The sequence below is a fragment of the Dendrobates tinctorius genome, unplaced genomic scaffold (genome assembly GCF_039654945.1).
Source record: "Dendrobates tinctorius isolate UK_male_01 unplaced genomic scaffold, ASM3965494v1 ptg000005l, whole genome shotgun sequence".
In the NCBI taxonomy this organism is placed as follows: Eukaryota; Metazoa; Chordata; class Amphibia; order Anura; family Dendrobatidae; genus Dendrobates; species Dendrobates tinctorius.
Window position 1 is genome coordinate 2,796,600 of NW_027361673.1, and position 20,037 is coordinate 2,816,636.

General features: G+C 40.8%; 1 protein-coding gene across 1 annotated transcript in view; it reads right to left on the bottom strand.

Moving 5' to 3' along the window:
- Positions 1-20,037, bottom strand: part of TBC1D5 (TBC1 domain family member 5) — a 741,163-nt gene that overhangs the window by 603,491 nt on the left and 117,635 nt on the right. Inside the window, exon 3 of the mRNA XM_073568086.1 lies at positions 3,323-3,398. The gene's annotated coding sequence lies outside the window, so the exon portion shown is untranslated. The remainder of the gene's footprint in view (positions 1-3,322; positions 3,399-20,037) is intronic.

Here is a 20,037-nt window from a genome sequence, read left to right on the forward strand (position 1 = left end):
CTTCCCGTCACTTATGTTTCTGATTAGCAAAATGATTTATGCCACAATCACTAAAAATGCCAGCAAGTGAATGAGAAAATGCATAGTGACTGCACCAGATGTGCACAATAAACAGCAATCCCATTGTAATCTCTGGTACTTAGTTTATATGAAGGCAATGTAAAAAATACTCTTGGATACGGAAAAGTCACTTTTTTTTTACATTTGACTATAAATGATATGAAATAAATAGTGTGTTTTATACTTTATGGCATGCATACATTGATAAATTAGGTACAGTTTTGTATCCTGACTTATCTACAAGACAAGCCTGGCTAAGATCATGGGGATTAATTGCTTCAGAGGTGTGAAATGCGGCTTCCCCATTCTTTTCTGCACACTCAGTGAAGAAACAATGATTAATCACTGTTTAACTATTCTCTGGAGGATCTACAAGATTGCCAAACAGGATTTATCCTCATAAATCCAAGAAATGCTGCTTTAGATTTGTCGCCTGCGACTGAAGGAACATGAATTTAAAGCCATACGTTATCAGATTAAAAAACAATGTCAATGCTTTAGTACCAATCCAGGAATACAATACTCTCTAATCTCCAATTTACAAAAGGAGTCTATGCCACGTAATCCCTGGTGACCATTAACATAGACAAGAGGGGGAATGCCTGTCCCAGCCATGGAATGTGCTGGAGAGAACGGATGGCTTCATGAGTTGCTATACAACTTGAGAATAGCAACCCGTAAGTCGGTCTTAGCGGACGAGTGGGTACATTTAGGAACTTGGAGCTAAGTTTAATACATTGAAAAGGAAATATGCCCACATCAAAAATAGTTTGACGTTAAAAGGGTTGTCCAACTTATCCCTCGATAAACGTTTGAAACAGCAGGGATGGCTATAAAAACTGGTTTTGGCCACTCAAGTGGTCCTCCTCCTCAAAAGCCCTATAAATGGCAAGTGACTGGAAAATGAAGTTATAGCTTTAGGTCGAAACAAGGACCAGCAGAGAAGGCCTCCACATTAACTACGAAGAATAGAGACAGTGAGTATAACTTACCGTGGTTCTCTGAAAATAAGGCAGGGATTTATTTTTTTAACTATTATTTTACAGTAAAGGTTAGGGCTTATTTTTCAAGGAATGTCTTATTTTATTTATTTTTTTTCATGAACAACAATCCCGATTTTTTCTTGAACAAAAAAAAATCAACATATATTCAAATAGAAGACTGTGAGCCCTCGCGGGCAGGGTCCCCTCTCCTTATGTACTTGTGTGTCCCTTGTCTTGCACATGTTTATTGTACTTGTCTATATTTCCCCTTTTTCACATGTAAATCGCCATGGAATAAATGTCGCTATATAAATGTATAATAATATAATATCACATCCTGGAAGATCGTCCTAACTCCCCAAACCCTCAATTCCATCATCAATTTCTTGAGATCATACAAGCTGACGAAGAACAATGGGACAATATAGATCACTAATAGATCATTCTGCCCTCATATTATTGGCATCACATCTCTTGTGCAGGCCAGTCTACATGAACAGGGCTACTGGAGTAAGATGCACCAACTATATATACTCATGTATAAGCCGAGTTTTTCAGCACATTTTTTGTGCTGAAAACGCCCCCCTCGGCTTATACATGAGTCAATTGTCCCCGAGGGCCGGCGGGGAAGGGGTATCGGTGGGTCACAGGAGGCAGGAGCCAGAAGCTGTAACTGTACCCGCTGCTAAAGGTAAATGAATATTAATTTCTCTTATAGCGCGAACAGTGACACCCGCAGACGACAGCTTCCAGTAGACCTCCTACTCACCCTCCTGCGCCCTCGCTACATCTCGTTGGTTCCGGCGCCAGCAGCATTTCCAGAAGATCTATCACGTGGCCCCACTCATTAAGGTAATGCATATGTACGCTTCTTCACTCCCATAGGCGTGGAGTGAATATTCATTACCTTAATGAGCGGGGCCACGTGATCGCTCGTCAGGAAGAGCTGCAGGCGCCAGAACAAGATACATCAAGGGCGCACAGGCAAGGTGAGTAGGATGTTTGTTTTTTTTCAATACGAAACATGCAAGGACAGGGGATAAGGAGCCATGCATACAAGGACAGCGATGGGGGAGCCATGCATACAAGGACACGGACTGGGGAGTCGTGCATACAAGGATAGGGGATAAGGAGCCATGCATACAAGGATAGGGGATAAGGAGCCATGCATACAAGGAGAGGGGATAAGGAGCCATGCATACAAGGACAGGGATGGGAGAGCCATGCATACCAGGATAGGGATGAGGGGACAATGCATATCCGGCTTATACTTGAGTTTATCGTGGCAAAATTAGGTCAGCTTATACTCGAGTATACATGATAAATAAATTAAAAGGTGCACATCTCCACCACTTAATAAATTAGGAATCTTACAAGTGCTGGGTGCCTCTGGCAGAATTGTACATGCACATTTATATACACATACACTGCACATACACATGCCAGCCTCCTCTTCAGCTCTAGACTCCTGTAGTTAAGAGATCTTTGGTGATATCATGGCCAAATAACTGTGATGCAGTCAAAGGTCCTCAAGCAGTCTTAACCTCAGAATCGAAATGCTGGGCCCCTAAGAGAGTGAAACTGCCCAGTTTGCTCTCTCTTCGATCCTGCATGCCAGCCTGTCCCCTGTTCAGTTCCTCTAGACTCGTGCAGTTAAGAGACGTTTGGTGACATCAAGGTAACATGACTGTGAAGTCACCAAAGGTTCTTAAGCAGTTATAATCTTGAAATAGAAACACTGGACACCATTAAGAAAGTGGGGTTATGGGCAATTGCCCAGTCTGACTCCACCTAACGCTGGTCCTGACTGTAACTAGTGCCTTATTTTTGGAGTAGGGCTTATATTTCAAGAATACTTCAAAAATACTGTAAAATCCTGCTAGGGCTTATTTTCGGGGTAGGTCTTCGTTTCAGGGAAACAAGGCAATATATTACTTTTATTATTATTAACCACCCTTACATTTTGAAAAAAATTGCGAGAAACTGGACCATTTGCAGTCGGCATTTATGGGTACGTCATCAACCTTCCGTCAAGCATTGCGTGAACTAAACTGGTTATAGGGGAGAAGTGCAATCACCCCATTACATCCCCTTCACCATTACCATTAAAGATGTGCCCATCCCTACCTATATTTCAATAAGGACCCCAATTTCTCATGATACAAATGCAATATATTACAACATACTAGCAAAACACTTGACAGGAAAGAAACTCACATCACAACCACTGGATGTACACATATAGACAGATACAACATAGACGCTTCTCAACACAATACCTTGCTGTATAGTCTCCTGTCTTGTGAAAGGTGAACTTTAACCTCTTGATTTTTCAAATTGTAGGACTCCGCAAACCTGAAATGAGAAAAAAAATGTTTTTCAGATCCTACTATCAAAAATGTTATTTACTATAATTCTTTATCGATACAACTAGACATCCATGATTTTTAGCACCATTGAAACAGTTTCACAACTCTGGGCAAAGACTCTACTAAAATGTTTGACCAACATCCCATAGTTTAGGGCACAATTCGGGGGGGGGGGGGGGGGGCGATGAAAGCGAAATGTGCCAGTATTCTGGAAGAATTTTTGGAAAAGAAGTCTTTCATTACTTGCACCATTTTTCTACGTGTTTCTGTACCTTGTTGAACAAAGCAGACTAAACCTATAGTTTTCCTATCGCTTCCTCCATTCTCCAGGAAATGTAATGTGATTAGCATATTTAATTAGGGTGCTTGATGCACCCATAGTGAGGCCAAATGGCTAAATACACTGTCCTGCGCATAAGTCCTGTATGCATCCCCATACTTCTATGTTGATTGATCTGGTAGACAGCACTCACTCCAAGACTATGCTGTCAATCACCAAAAAAGGAGTCAGACATAGCCAGTGATATGAAGGGTGCACCGGGCACATTAATTAGCATATTTGATCTAATTACATTTTCAGGACAACAGAAAAGGAAAACTAAAGGTGCAATTTCTATAGGGGGCTTTATTCCCCACGATGATATTTGCTTGGTTTAAAATGTCAGTTTCGGGTGATAAAATTGAACCGGTGCCCATGAAAATGCGGTCCCATCTGCACACGCCACGTTATAGAGCGGGGGAGCCGAGTAGATTGATATATAGTTTTGTGAGAAAGAATTCTGTATAACCTGAGTTTTCATCATTTAATCCTCTGCACTATCTAGGATATTCTGTCCAGTGGATGGATCGCCATCTCCGTATGCACTTACAGGCAAAGGAAGCAGTCACTCACTGATGGGACCACCCACCAGACTGAAAACCAGGAAAAGAGCAGGGAATTAAATGCTAAAACATAAGCTATACTGAATATTTGTTCACAAAACTACATATCTACTCCGCTTCTCCTGCTCTATAACATGGTGCCTGCAGATTAGGCTGCATTTTCATGGTGACGGGGTTCCATATAGGGCAGCCCATATAAAAGGACCCGTACAGAGATTAATTCCTAACTGATCACTGGATTATAGCGACAACCATTTTTTCAGGAAATAAATGGCTAAATAAAAAAATAAAAAAAATTAAACATTTCCAAAAATTGTCAGTGCTGGTTGGAGCTGATCATTTTAGCAGCAGAGACAGAACGATTACCTGACTTGCTAGTTAGGCAAATTAAATGTTAACGTTCAATTGGAGAAATGCTAGAAGTGTAGAAAAATCAATGGGCTAACTAATTAGGGTTTTAACCAAGGATGACAACATCAAGATGCAAGCAAAGACTGAAAGAATACTAAAAGCCAATTTAAACCCATATGGAGAAGTTACAGCGGGCGTCTTCATGTTGACGTATTTGCTGCAGTTTTGAAGTCAAAGCTGGGAAAGGATCATAAACCGAAGGAATCAGCAAAGGAGAGACTAAGAGTTCTCTAGGATCCACATTCAGATTTTAGCTTAAAAAATCTACATAAAAAAACCTGTGTGAATGCAGCCTTAAGCCTGACCTATTGTATAGACACCAGCTGAACCATTTAGTGGTAGACCTTATTTAAAACAGACATTTTATAAGCCAAAATGCATATTGGCAAAGGAAACATTGTTCACTGATAAAAAAAAAAAAAATCTTTGTGAAGGTGTACGTTATTTTAATTTCTTTACCAAGCCGAAAGTTAAACAACTTTCTAAATAATCATTAAAATATTTTGACTGTTTTCCTGATGCAGAGTGTCTATAAGTATTTTATATACCCAAATGCAAAAATGTTACAAATCTGTCAGAGCTCTTGGTTCAGACAGCTCTTTCGGCTCTTTCCCACCTTCGCTCGCTATTAGAGATAGCAGCAGTGAGGAAGGGACTTGTACACAGAACTCCCCATTGTAGAGAGAGGAGAAAGTATTTACAGTCTCAGGGAGAGCAGAGAGAACAGGCTACAGAAAAGGAGGAAAGTTCATAAAGAGGGAAGTAAGTGAAGGATGGTTAGAAGCTGTGCTGATATATGAGCTAATGAAAAGAGCAACTACCTGGATACATCTCTTTCAATCTACTTTACTAGAAATAAAAAAATAAACTAATCCCAAATAACTCCTTTAATCTAAAGTCATGGTGGTCTTAAAGGGAATCTGTCGCCTCATTTTTGGCCTATAAGATGCGGCCACCACCATCAGGGGCTTATCTACAGCATTCTGAAATGTTGTAGATAAGCCCCCGATGTAACCTGAAAGAGAAGAAAAACGAGTTATATTATACTCACCGGAGGGCGTGGTCCGATGTGGTGGGTGTCGCGGTCCGGTGCCTCCCATCTTCTAGCGATGACGTCCTCCTTACTTCTGCCGTGGCTCCTGAGCAGGCGCACTTTATCTGCCCTGTTAAAGGCAGAGTAAAGTATTGCAGTGCGCAGGCGCGGGACCTCTCTGACCTTTCCCGGCGCCTGCGCACTGCAGTACTTTACTCTGTCCTCAACAGGGCAGATAAAGTGCGCATGCGTCGGAGCCGCGGCAGAAGTAAGAAAGAGGATGTCATCGCTAGAAGATGGGAGGCGCCGGACCACAACACCCATCGGACCGGACCCCCCGGGTGAGTATAATCTAACTCGTTTATCTTATCTTTCAGGTTACATCGGGGGCTTATCTACAACATTTCAGAATGCTGTACATAAGCCCCTGATGGCGGTGGCCGCATCTTATAGGCCAAAATTGAGGTGACAGATTCCCTTTAAGAGCATGTACAGGGTTAAACATAGACATACAAGAAAATTCTTCTACAGGCTGAGAAAAACAGCTGTGGCACCCGGCATAAAATCACGCTAAAAGTCTCAGAAAAGTGTTGAAGAAGTAAATAAATCAAGTTATTAATACGTTATTGGTGAAGACATGCCTAACATCTCAACAAAAAAAAAAAAAGACAATTTGTTGTAATTTTCTTGAACAACTTTCTCCATCTACGGGGTGCAGTTACAATGGCGGTGTGTGGCTGACTGGTTGTCTTTGATGACATCACAAGCTATCAATAATACAACGATAATTGCCAAATCCTAATAAATATCCAAAAAAAAGTAAAAACAGGAAAAAAATACAAACAATATCTTGACATATTTTCCTTTGCTATAAAAACAGGAAAAAAAAAAACTTTGCTCCTTAACTTTACTGAGTACCACAGATAAGTTATAGGTAGAGAAATGAAGCCATGCGTACTGATCACATCTTTCTCTGTGATTTACAGAAAGCAGCAGCTCGTTTTAATAAAAACATCCCAAAACATAAAATTGATTGAACCAACTGCTGTGCTGGGCATACACAACAGCTGATCAAAATCATTCAAGATTTTTATTCCCGTACTATTTCTTTGCTTGGAGCATATAAAGGGCTCGTGCTCCTCTGCCAGCCTAGCAGATTGATTCATAGTGCTTCAATTGTGATATATAAGAATTAATAACTCTATAATGGACATTACATTCCTTTTGTGGCACAGATCCTACGAATGATGCATAGGAGAGTGTTTGAGGCGGTGTCTGGGGCGCCAATAATATTGTTTAGATCCTAATTCTGTACTTTTATGGTAGTTTTTTTATTGCTCGTTTTTCCACCAACTCAACATACGCTCCATACTCAGTAAAGCAATAAATTGGAATATGAGCATTATTAAACAACAATGTATGTCAGAAGGGTTCAGTAGAGAAATGCATGGTTTCTAATGGTGGTAGTAGCAATTTTAGGTTCTGCATGAACCATGTACGGTATATAGAGAGAATACACAAAATACTGAGTGATCGCTAAATGCTCCATTCACACGACAATGTTCATAAAGAGTAAAACTGCCTATAATAAATTTACAAGGAGGCATGAATAGGCAAGATCTTATCCAAGTCTAAAACCCCTAAGGCCTGTTTCACACTTCCGTTTTTTCAAATCCGTCAAAATCCGTTGTTTTCCGTAAAAAAACGGATCCGCCATTTTTTGCAGGATCCGTTTTTTTTGTCCCATAGACTTCCATTACGGTTACCGCGGATCCGTCAAAAAAACGGATCCGTTTTTAAAAAACCGGATCCGTTTGCATCAGTTTCCGTCAAAAAAACGGAAACGGATCCGTTTGGCGGACACAAAAACGGAAGTGTGAAACAGGCCTAACACGTATTATGGAGGCTTTTAACATTGAATATTTTAAGGGAAATAAAACGCTCATCCTGGAACCTCCTTCTTATGCCCAGTTAGCTACTGGCTTCATAATTCGTACGTCGCTATTGTTCACATGGAACAAACAAAAATGAAAAGTTCAGGCCCATAGCCAACATTTTGCGGGTCACCTATGGACCAAAGATTTCCCAAGCCTTGTCAATCTTATAGATGTCCTGTCTGCACATTGTCACTTACCAAATGAAGTCAATTTCTGTAAAGTGTTATTACCATGCTCAGTATAACGTTTTGTAGAGCATATAGAACCACACAAGCTTAGACTCATTAGCCTTGGCCACCTGCTCTGGTACCATCTTCAAAGTCCTAATGATGGCAATGCTGAAAAGCAACTCTCTGACCCCGATGTCATCTCTCCGCTTTTCAGAAATTCTGCGTGTCTATCAGCTGTATCCACAACCTTCTCCTCCCATTTTCTTAGGCTGAGCTCACACGCCGCGAAAATGCAAAAAAAAAGCATCCCATACAATCTTATGGCATTCCGCACATGCTGTGCTAATGCTGCGTATTTTTACACGGCGGAATTGCATTGCGGAAAAATACGCAGCATGTTCATTCTTTGTGCGGAATCGCGGGAAAATCCGCACACATAGGAATGCATTGTTCCACCTACTTTGCAAGCGGCTGTGACCACCATGCGAAAAGTAAGCGGAACATTTGTGGATGGTACCCAGGGTCTGGAGGAGAGGAGATTCTCCTCCAGGCTCTGGGTACCATATCCCTGTTAAAAAAAGTAATTAAAATAAAAAATCATGTTATTCTCACGTTCCGACGATCCCTGATCTCCTTCCCGCCTCTCACCACGCTCCCGGCATCTTCCGATCCCAGTAATGCTTTGCTCGAATGACCGCGATGACGTCACTCTCGTGAGAGCGCGACGTCATCGTGGTCATTCGCGTAAAGCATTACTGGGACCGGAAGATGCCGGGAGCGCCGCTGAGCAGATCGGGGCCCGTCGGAAGGTGAGAATAACATTATATTTTATTTTTTTTATTATATTTTACATCCTATCTTTTACTACTAATGCTGCATAGGCAGCATCAATAGTAAAAAGGTGATCACACTTTTCAAACACTATGTTTGATAAGTATGACCAACCTGTCAATCAGTTTTCCAAGCGATGCTACAGATCGCTTGGAAAACGCTAGTATTCTGCAAGCTAATTACGCTTGCAAAACGCTAGTTTTTTGCGGGAATTCCGTATGCAAATTTCCAGCGGCAAGAAGTTGCAGAATTGCCGAGGAAATTTCCACGGCAATTCTGTACGTGTGCACATAGCATTAAAGTTTTTTCTGCCCCTTCTGAGAGCAGCATAACTTAGAGACAGACACCGTTTTAACACCGTTTTATAAGCAAGAGGTTATTGTTGAGAAGACTAGCACATCTGCAGCAATGTACTCCTTGATATTAATGATCTCTGTTTATTCTCAACCCCATTATTGGCAGCTTTCTTCCTATGCACAGTGTACACAGAAAGCTGTTACTCAGTGGTGTGGGTAGGGTTATATAGAGCTCAGCATTCAGAGAACTGCCGGATCTGCAACAGATAAAACAGGGATTTTAGTGGGTTATGTAATCCTTTGTTGACATGTAGGCAGTCCTTCTTGCTCTGTGACATCCGATCCACCTCTCTTTGGAGTACAGGATTCAGACAGAATGAGTTGAGCAAGTAACTCTGCCTCTGATGGGTTGGAGCTGCCATTAAATGACTGACTGTGTACCTGAGCATGAAAGCTCAGATAACAGACTGTGCTGTCCTCTGTACTGATCCATCTGATGCTTTGTTGCTCCAGCCCAAGAAATTAACAATTGAAATAAAGTGCTTGTCATTAGAGAGCACATTGCAGTGCTTGTCAATTAATGAGAATGGCACTAATGCTCCAAATCATCGTCAGGGCTAGGGCAAAGAACAGTGAAGTCTGGCATCTGAGCAGTCTAATCCAATCGATGATTTGGAGTGCCGGTGTCAGACCCTTCAATTGACAAGTGCTGCAATGTACTTTCTAATGACAATCCATAAAAAAGGTTCTCAGTTAAAAGGACCGGTGCTCCAAAGCATCAGCAAGATCCATCAAGACGGATTTTACGTGCTAAGACTCCTGTCAATCATGGTCAGTGATGCTCTCTTCTCCTTCTGTCCGAATCATGTGTCCACGTGAGGGCAGACAGGGACTAGTGCTTTGTCATGATCCAGACTGGGTTTTGAGTCCTGTATTTCCATGTTCTCGGTCTGGTCATTTCAGGGGTTAACTTTTCTCAGCCTCAGTCTGGTTTCAGGTTTGCTGTTTAGCTCCGCTGCATCCTGCAGATAGTGTCAGCAATAGGTCTGCCATCGGCGTGTGTATCTGACCCTGGTATATCCTGACTGGTCCTGCTGTGATCACTGACTTGCTCCGTGTCTGTTTATTCCCTCTGTCTATCCTGACTCAGTGTTTCCCTGTAAAGGCACCGTCACACTAAGCAACTTACCAGCGATCCCGACACCGATATCAAGGTGTCAGGATCGCTAGTAAGTCGCTATGTGATCGCTGGTGAGCTGTCAAACAGACAGCTTCACCAGCGATCAGCACAGCGATGCCAAGCGCCCGGGATCGCTGACCATCACTGTAAAAAATAGAATCAAAATAAAAAATATAGTTATTCTCACCTTCCGACGTCCCGTTCAGCCATCCTGCCTCTCTCCACGCTCCGGTCCCAGTGATCCTTTGCACGAATGACCGCGAGACGTCACGGTCTCGAGGGATAAAGTCTCGCGGTCATTCGTGCAAAGGATCACTGGGACCGGAGCGTGGAGAGAGGCAGGATGGCTGAACGGGACGTCGGAAGGTGAGAATAACTATATTTTTTATTATTTTTTACACCTGATCGCTGGTCTCCCGCCTGTCACACGCAGCGATGCGTGCTGGCAAGCGGGAGACCAGCGACCAAAGAAATGTCCAGAGGTTTCTTCCAGCGATCAGCGATACCGGCAGGGGGGCCGCTCGCTGATCGCTGTCACACACAGCAATCTCGCTAGTGAGATCGCTGTTGTGTCACAAAAGTTGTGACTCAGCAGCGATCTCGCTACCGAGATCGCTTAGTGAGACGGGGCCTTAAGCTTGTTGACTCCCTGGTTTTGACTTGGCTTGCATTCGGACCTGCTTCTGTCTTTTGTCTTATCTGCTTCTGTCTTTTCCGCTTCCGACGGTTGCTGATCCACTGGCTTGTTTCTGACCATGTGTACTGCTGTGACCTCTGGTACTTCTGCTCCTGACTGTTTTTGACTCGGCTCGTCTGACCACTCTTTCGCCACCTGGTGGCGCTTGTACTGCTGCTCAGTGTTGCTATGCTGTGTGTGCAACCTCTCTTCCCTCAGCAGCACCCCCTGGTGGATGTTGCGCTATACTGCACTGCAGTAGCATGACATGCTTATATGTCAACAGAGGGTTATGTGACCCACCTACACCATAGAGGAAGCAGAGGGAAGGAAAGAATATTAGAAAAACTAATCTTATCAAAAATTTGGACATATAAAAGAGGGTCAAATAATAGTGGAAAAACCCCACTAACACTTTGTGCTGACTTCAACTCAAAAACATTTCTCAGAGCCTCTATTTTCTCACCTTTGAATTGGAGTGACAGAGGTTTCAGATCGACATATAGTTCTTCAAGCTCATTTCATATCAAGTCAAATGCTGATTTCTCAGTATTGGAGATACGGGCTGGACTTGTCTTTGGAAAAGGTATATGTATAGACAAATTGGAGATGAAATCCTGAGTACAGATTCCCTCTAAAGGAGCGTTTAAAGCTAATCCACGGACTCATTATAAGGGCCATCAAAGGTTATGATACTGATGCCATCTCAACAGGCACAGTTGATTGGTCTGCAAACCCTGCTGATAGATTCTCTGTAAAGTATCAGCAATAGCTTCCCATTTCTAAATATTTTATAGCTGAAAATAGAGCGGGCCCGCTACTATAATGTCACATTCCTTGTGGCTGGAGTCCTATTAGCAAGCTATACCGTTCTTACAGCTGTCTAGTCTTCAGTCTTAGCTAATAGACTGCTAGCTACGAACTATTGGCAGACTGGCTGAAAAGTTACTGGCAGGCTTCCCTTCTCAGATCGCGTCCCAAACCAGCAGGAGTAATTCAATTTATGACAGTAAATTGAGGAGCTGCTATTTGTGCAATTCCCCACCATTTTTATAAAGTAACTTCTACTGAAGCCGTTCTGTGATAAAGTCATCATATAGTGTTCTGATTCTGTGCACAGGACGACGTAAGATTTCCAAGGAGTCAGACAAATGCTAGAAATATCAAAATGGCACATCCCATAAGAAAAGATTAAAAAAAAAAAATATCTCAGTGCACCATTGTTTTCAGGGATTATTCCTTACATATGGGAGTTAATATATTTTTATTTAGTATATACAGTTGTGCTCAAAAGTTTACATACCCTGGCAGACTTTTTGCTTTATTGGCTTTTTTTAGGGAGAAAATGAATGATAACACCAAAACTTTTTCTCCACTCATGGTTAGTGGTTGGGTGAAGCCATTTATTGTCAAATTATTTTGTTTTCGCTTTTTAAAATCATAATGACAACCTAAAACATCCAAATGACTCTGGTCAAAAGTTCATATAACCCATTTCTTAATACCATGTATTGCCCCCTCTAACATCAATGACAGCTTGAAGTCTTTTGTGGTAGTTGTGGATGACGTTCTTTATTTTCTCAGATGGTAAAGCTGCCCACTCTTCTTGGCAAAAAGCCTCAAGTTCCTGTAAATTCCTGGGCTGCCTAGCATGAACTGCGCGCTTGAGATCTTCCCAGAGTGGCTCAATGATATTGAGGTCAGGAGACTGAGATGACCACTTCAGAACCTTCACTTTGCTCTGATATAGTCAATGACAGGTCGACTTGGCCTTGTGTTCTGGATCGTTGTCATGTTGGAACGTTCAAGTTTGTCCCATGCTTCAGGGCTTGATGATTGCAAATTTGCCTTCAGTATTTGCTGATAACGTGCTGCATTCATCTTTCCTTCAACTATGATTAAGTTTCCTGTGCCTTTGTAGCTCACACATCCCGAAAATATCAGCAATCTACCTCCTTGCTTAACGATAGTAATAGTAGTCCTTTCATCACAGGCCTTGTTGACCTCTCTTCCAAATGTAGCGTTTATGGTTGAGGCCAATAAGTTCAATTTTGGTGTCATCATTCCAAATTACCTTGTTCCAGAAGTTTTGAGGCTTGTCTCTATGCTGTTTTGCGTATTGTAGGCAAAATACTTTGTGGCATTTGCGCAGTAATGGCTTTCTTCTGGGGACTTGACCACGCAGACCATTTTTCTTCAAGTGTCTCCTTACTGTGCATCTTGAAACAGCCACACCGCTAGTTTTCAGAAAGTACTGTATTTCAGCTGATGTTATTTGTGGGTTTCTATTTGCATACCGAACAATTTTCCTGGCAGTTGTGGACGAAATTTTTGTTGGTCTACCTGACCGTGTTTTTATTTTTACAGAGCCCCTGACTTTCCATTTGTTAATCACAGTTTGAACGCTGCTGACTGGCATTATCATTTCCATCTTTTTGTATCCCTTTCCTGTTTTATACAGTTCAACTACCTTTTCCCGTAGATCCGTTGACAATTCTTTTGCTTTCCCCATGACTCACAATCCAGAAATGTCAGTGGCTGGATGAAAGATGCAAGAGTCTGTCTGGATCCCAGAAACTCACTCAGCTTTTATGCACAAACACCGATTACAAGCAAACACAGGTGAGGATGTTACCTTTTGTAGCCATTCAAACCCATTTGTGTCAACTTCAGTGCATGTTATCAGGCCAAAATCACCAGGGTGTGTGAACTTTTGATCAGGGTCATTTGGATGTTTTGTGTTGTAATTATTATTTAAAAAGAGAAAACACAGTAGTTTGACAATAAATGGCTTCACCCAACCACTAACCATGAATGTAGAAAAAGTTTTGGTGTTATCATTCATATTCTCTGAAAAAAGGCCAATTAAGCAAAAATTCTGCCAGAGTATGTGCACTTTTGAGTACAACTGTATTAAAGTACCTCTCTAGTATTTTTTTTAGCTTATTTCAGGGATGGAGTAATGTCATTAATCTAAATTCCCTGCCCCTAGTATTATAATTACCAGTAGACATCTTCAGCTCTTCCCAGTGTCGCTCCGGTCCTGTACCGCCATATTGTGATTGCAACGTCCGACTGATTGGAGGTCAGAGGTAATAATCACAAACTCTCAATGTAAGTCTATGAGAGCCTGTGGTGCTAATAAAAATATGGATATCTTATAGCCTACATATTGTAATATATTGTTTATATGCTTTGATATAGTGTGGGCATTAGACCAAGGATGGAAAGTATTGCAAATATGAAATATGGTTGTTTGAATCCAAACACTATATTGCAATATACTATGGTGTAATATCATTAATGCTGAACTTTGCCACTGAGCCACAAAGCGTTTGCTCTGTGTCAATACCCTAAGACAAGGAATTGTTCTGTGGTCTTTGAAGCTCTGTGTTTCAAAGATTAATTATCCTGATTAGTACACAAGTGACCACTGTGATATTTGCATTGACAAACAGTGATAGATACTGAATACTTTCACTTGGGGGGTGGTTGATGGGAATTCTACAAGGAGCTTTCCAACTAATTCTGTGTGGTGTATTCTTACAATAGGAATAACAACTGTATAGATAATATTTATGCTGCTTGAACAAGGAAGTCTTGTGCTCAATAATAGTATGATGCTCGATTGACAAGAGAGACCAAAATGTTATGGTCTCATGTAGCAATATTGGGTCATGCATGACATCAATAATCGAGGACCGATTGTGATACATATCTTGACATGTATGAGTGTGTGTCTGAGTTACGATAGGTATCCAGTTTTCAGAAAAGGTGATTATGGAAGTCATGCTGCCCATCTTAGAGCATTATGCTATGAGCATGAAGAGTTAACTTTGTAACAAGCAACATATGTTGAACTTTGAACAGTGATAGACAACTTTGACAAGTTGACCAGAGGCAAACAGAGCCTGGGTTATAATCAGTAGCAAAACATTGTGCTATTGTTAAGAGACATGCTAATGGCAAACAAATCTCTGGTTGGCGCAAACAAACTAAAATTGTAGTAGTCTATAACAAACAGACCTTGAAGTCTTGTGCTGTTATCAAGACAACAATGTACTGTGCAGAGTCAAGATTCTGATGCAGACTAAACATACTGCACAGTTGTAATGTGGGAGTGTTGTGTATAAAAAGGTGGACCCTATGTCATTGATGAGAGGGGACATTTCCAGGAAGGGACATTTCCAGAAGCTATCGTGGGTGCACAGTTTCTGTGATGACAAGACCAGAGTATTTTCCTTCTCACTGACACTGTGGGGTCCCTCCAGTAAAGAAGTGATGCTACAATGCTTGGTAATGTATAGTATGGATACTTATTTCTCTATGTACTATAATTCATAATAATTGCATGATTCACATGAAATTAATTAACAAGACAGGGTAATATTATATCTGCCATTCCATTAATTTGTTGTATTATAATCATTGTATAATAAATTTGTGTTATATCCAAGTAGTAGCCTTCTTTAAATCTGTATCCGAACCTTATTGCTGAGCAGTTGGCAATACAGAGCCTGGTTAAGGCCTCGTTCTGGCTCTCATAGACTTACATTTAGTTGTGATTTCGGGATTGCCCAGCAAGCACTGGAGCTATCTGGCAAGTCACAAAACTGCTGGAGACCGAGCGGTGCAGTGCTGAAACAGCTGAAGACGACGGCTGGTGAGCATAATACTAGGGAGGGTTAATATTTTTCTAAGTTCTATATTTTAAGCAGCATTATCAAATTGAAAAGTCTCATATGAGGTTTATTAATTTCTTAAGGTCTAATATTTTCATATCTCATATATAATGTTTTGAGGAACAGTTCGTGGTATGAGTAGTTAGTAAGACAAAGTCATAATAAGGTAAAGAACTCATGCCATGTTTGCCAGAAGTGGCAGCACATAGAAATTTCCAATTTATCTGTAAGGCTATGTGCCCACGTAAGCAGATTTTTCCTGAGAAATACAGGACTCCTTCTCAGGAAATCCGCTTCTTTTTTCGTTGTTTTTGTCTCATTTTTATTGTGTTTTTTGCACTTTTTTTGCGGTGTTTTTTTCCAGAGCATCCTAATACAATGAACATAGTGTCAAATCTGCAGATTTTCTGCAAAATTAATGAACATACTGCATTTTTTTCCACAATGTGCTTTTTTTACGGAAAAAAAATCACATCATGGGCAGAAAAATTGCGGAATGCATTATAATAATAGGATGCTTAATGTATGCGTTTTTTAAGCGTTTTTTTGCAGGGGGAAAACGTGAAAAAACGTTAAAAAACCTGAACGTGTGCACACAGCCTTATTGTAATAAGAAAAGCTACTCAGAAGAATGAATAGACTTGAATAGCTCACAGATTGTGTGCATTCCTTTCTCCAAGCGCTTGGAATTGTAAGGGCCTAGTCTCTTAATTTACCCTCACTGGTAATCCCGTAATCTGACTTTGGGTCAGAACTAGTGATGAGCGATTGTGCTCACATAAGGCGTTATCCGAGCATGCTCGTGCAATAATAGAGTATCTTCAGAATGCTCAAATATTATGTTTGGGTCCCTGCGGCTGCATGTCTTGAGCCTGTTCGACAGCAGCAACACATACAGCGAATGGTTGTTTGTTGGGCAATCCGTGCATGTGCTGCGGTTGTTGAAAACCTTATCTGAGCGTGCTGCTCACCACTAATCAAAACAAAAACAGCTACAACAGCTGCAATAAAAAAAAAAACCCAATGGAGCTTTAAAACAGGCTCGTCTGGAAAGATCAAGATTTCCAAAAACTTCTCTCTCGATCTTTTCTCATTTGAAATTCTTCTCCCCAGGCTTGACTGCTCCTCTTTTTTTTTTGCATTCCATACAAATCTGCAAATCTCGTGGTTCTTCAACCTATCGTCGAAACAAACAATTTTACCTTTTTCTTTTTCGAAAACTCCAACGGGGTGGCTTTTTTTTTCTCTTTTATTGCTGAAGCAATTTTATTTGTGTCACGGTGAAGGACAAAGATAAGCCAACTGTTTAGATTCTTCTCCTTTATGTTGCGGCTTTGATCACTAACAATGCTGCGTGAACAGTCAACAGAAGGCTGACATTTCATAAAATATGCAGTGATAAAAACTAATACTGCAGCATCTGGGAACAATATATAAAATGCAGAAACACACCTAATAACTGATCTTAAATTACAAGTTACGAAAATCCATAAAGCCAGATTTTTTTTTTTCTTTTCTTCATAACGACAAAGTTTTCTAGGAACGTAAGGGCAAAGCATTACTATTCTTTTTTTTTTTTTTAAGGAACATATCCTAATTAAAGAAGGTTTTGTTTTCTACACAATTTACAAGTGCTTTTTGTTTTTTTCTTTTTTTACAGTACACTACTAATTTCCATTACAAAAACCAAACTAAAACTGCAGAAAATAATACGATTAAAGGACTGAGACAGAAAACAAAATATAAGTGGAATTTTTTGAAGGATATCAAAAACCAGCAGCAGCTGCGTCTCAGAATGGAAGAACTAGCTGCCATCTTTTTGTAGATGGTATAAAGTGTGGCTTTAGATCAGCCAGAAGGCAGACACAGGTGTTCTAACGGGAGAGGATCATATCAAGGAGTAGAAATTAATGTATTGGAGTATTGGAATGGGTGCGCGCATTAAAAATCTATGAGAACTTTTGTAAACATTTATAATTGTCACAATACATGGGGGAAAAAGGACTGCAGAAGAATGAAAATGTCCTGCCGTTTAGTGTACACAGCTCCTATGCTATGCGCCTATGTGTAGTATGTTCATGATTGGCCACCCTATTTGTAGTCTGATGTGACAGTGACGTCTAATGATTAGGGATGAGAGGACTCATAGAAGTTCGGGTTCTGGTACTCCGCCCTTATTCCAAACTTGAACGAGAACTCCACTGAAAACAATGGAGCCCGGACACACTCACTCACTCTCTCCTTCCCCCTATGGAACGCAAAATATTGTAACGGACTTTTGGGGGAAATCAGTGATCGGTGTTTAGCACCGGACAGCAACTCTGTTATCTGGTAAGAACGCCGAACTGTTAGTAGGGACGAGTTGACCTAAACCTATGTCCACAAGTAACGGAACCGTCCACTGCAACTAGATCTGAAGATTTTGTCACAAATCTGACACTAATCCACAAAAATGCATACATAGCATGCAGGTTTTGTTGCAGAATTGACTTTGGATTTAAAGGATAGGCACCTTTTATGCTTTTTTATACCTAAAACAGTGTATTTTGTGCTAAAATTATTTTTTTTGCATTTAGGTACAATTGATCATTTTTAACAGTTTGCCTTCTGTAGTTTCTGTGTTGCTCTGTCAAGTGAGACTATCAGTGAGTTACCGTAGTTGTGACTGGGTGCTTGTAATCATTTTATCTGATTTTTTTTTTTCTATCCTTCTCCTTGTAGATTTAGGTCTACCGACCACATTAAAGTTGAGCCAAACTTTGATATGGTCATAAATTAGCTGAGAGAAGCCCCAAAACTCTCCCTTCAGAACAAGCTCACTGCTTACATTCTTAAGTAATTTTGCAGCCAGGAATGCGCAGGAAATAAAGAGCCTCACAAGTTTCACATTTTGCAATTTTATATCTTTTCATGAATCCATATGAACTTTTTTTTGATCAGAACAGTCACTGTTTTTTAGGCATAAAAATATTTTCCCACTAAATAATTTGATCACGTTGCTTTTTTTTTTTCCAAAAATGTTTTAAGGTTTCACCTACATCATGTCTTGCATTGGTGACCTAACACCTTGCATTGTTCATGCCTGTAATCTGGCAGCAAAGCTGAACTTAGATCTTGAAAAACGCAGCAAAAAAAACAATCAGGCTGGTTTCACATTAGCGTTTTTTAGTGCAGTGCATCGTGCGCATGCGCCCCTATGTTTAACATGGCGGGCGCATGGTCTAGCGTTTGCACGCGTTCATATGCGTTTTGTGCGCATGCGTTTTTTGTAGGGTGCGTGCGACACAACCTGTTGCATTTTTGGGTCCGTCCAACGGCGTCAAAAAAACGCATGCACACGCTTGCGCACGGAATGCGACAAAATGACGCATTACAGTCTATGGGAATGCAGATGGACATGAGCACGCCTGCGATTGAAATCGCAAGCGTTTTAAGAGTTAACATGGCTAGAAATTGGTTAAAACGCATGCGCCTAAAAACGCAAACGCATGCAAAACGCATGATGCGTTTTTTTGCATGCGTTTCTATTGCGCACGAAGCGCAGCGTTAAAAAACGCTAATGTGAAAGTAGCCAAAGCCCGCTTTTTGTCTGCAGCTTTTTTACTGCCGAGAATCAGGCTTTAGCGTCAGGGAAAAAAAAAAAAAAAAAAACAGAAAAAATAAACATGTGAATATAGCCTAATGGTGACTGCTGCCAATGTTGATGTGCTGGAACTAAAAATGAAGCGAAAAATGTTTGAATGTTTTTGACTTTTTTTGGCCTTTTTTTTAGATTTATTTTGCATGCTTTTTCTCATTCATCGGTATGGGTGAAATCTGCGGCAAAACGCTGAAGGAATTGACATGCTTCAAACTTAAAACAATTCCATCCTGAACTCATTCCTCAGATTATCCTTATCCATACTTTCCATCAGACGGGATGGATACAGACACACGAGAACGCAGCCTTTTTGGCTCCCTGACAAGCGAGATCATCAACCCCCTGTATTCCTCATTTTCTATTACTTCCTTTTCCTCCCGCGTGTGACGCGTAACACAGAAAAGTGGAAAGTGTTACACAAAAGCCATATGTAGTGTTTGATGAACTCTGTAGAAGGAAACAACGCAGAACAACAGTTCGGTATGTGGGAGGTAATTGTCCTCGCGCTTATAATTAGCATTAGAATTTTAGGGTCTTTGCTGCCTAATACCCACCCACCGCCTGTTATCCTTACCATGGTTACTGCCACTTATTAAGACAGAAATATTTTATCAACACCATATAATTGTTTCCTTGCGCGGTCTTGTAATAAAATAAACATTAATGGGAACTCTGCTTCGTGTTTCCATTTGGACAAGATCCACATTAAGTAACAATTCTGGGATGATGGTATAATTGCAATATTTATATCTAATAACAGACATGGATCTTCATCTGGAAATAAATGCTCATTTTTATCTTTTCAGGCTTACTGGGGAAAGTTATTTTAAGGCATAATAAAACAATTGGAAGAGAAATCTAACGATCTGACACCCTTTAAGTGCTGG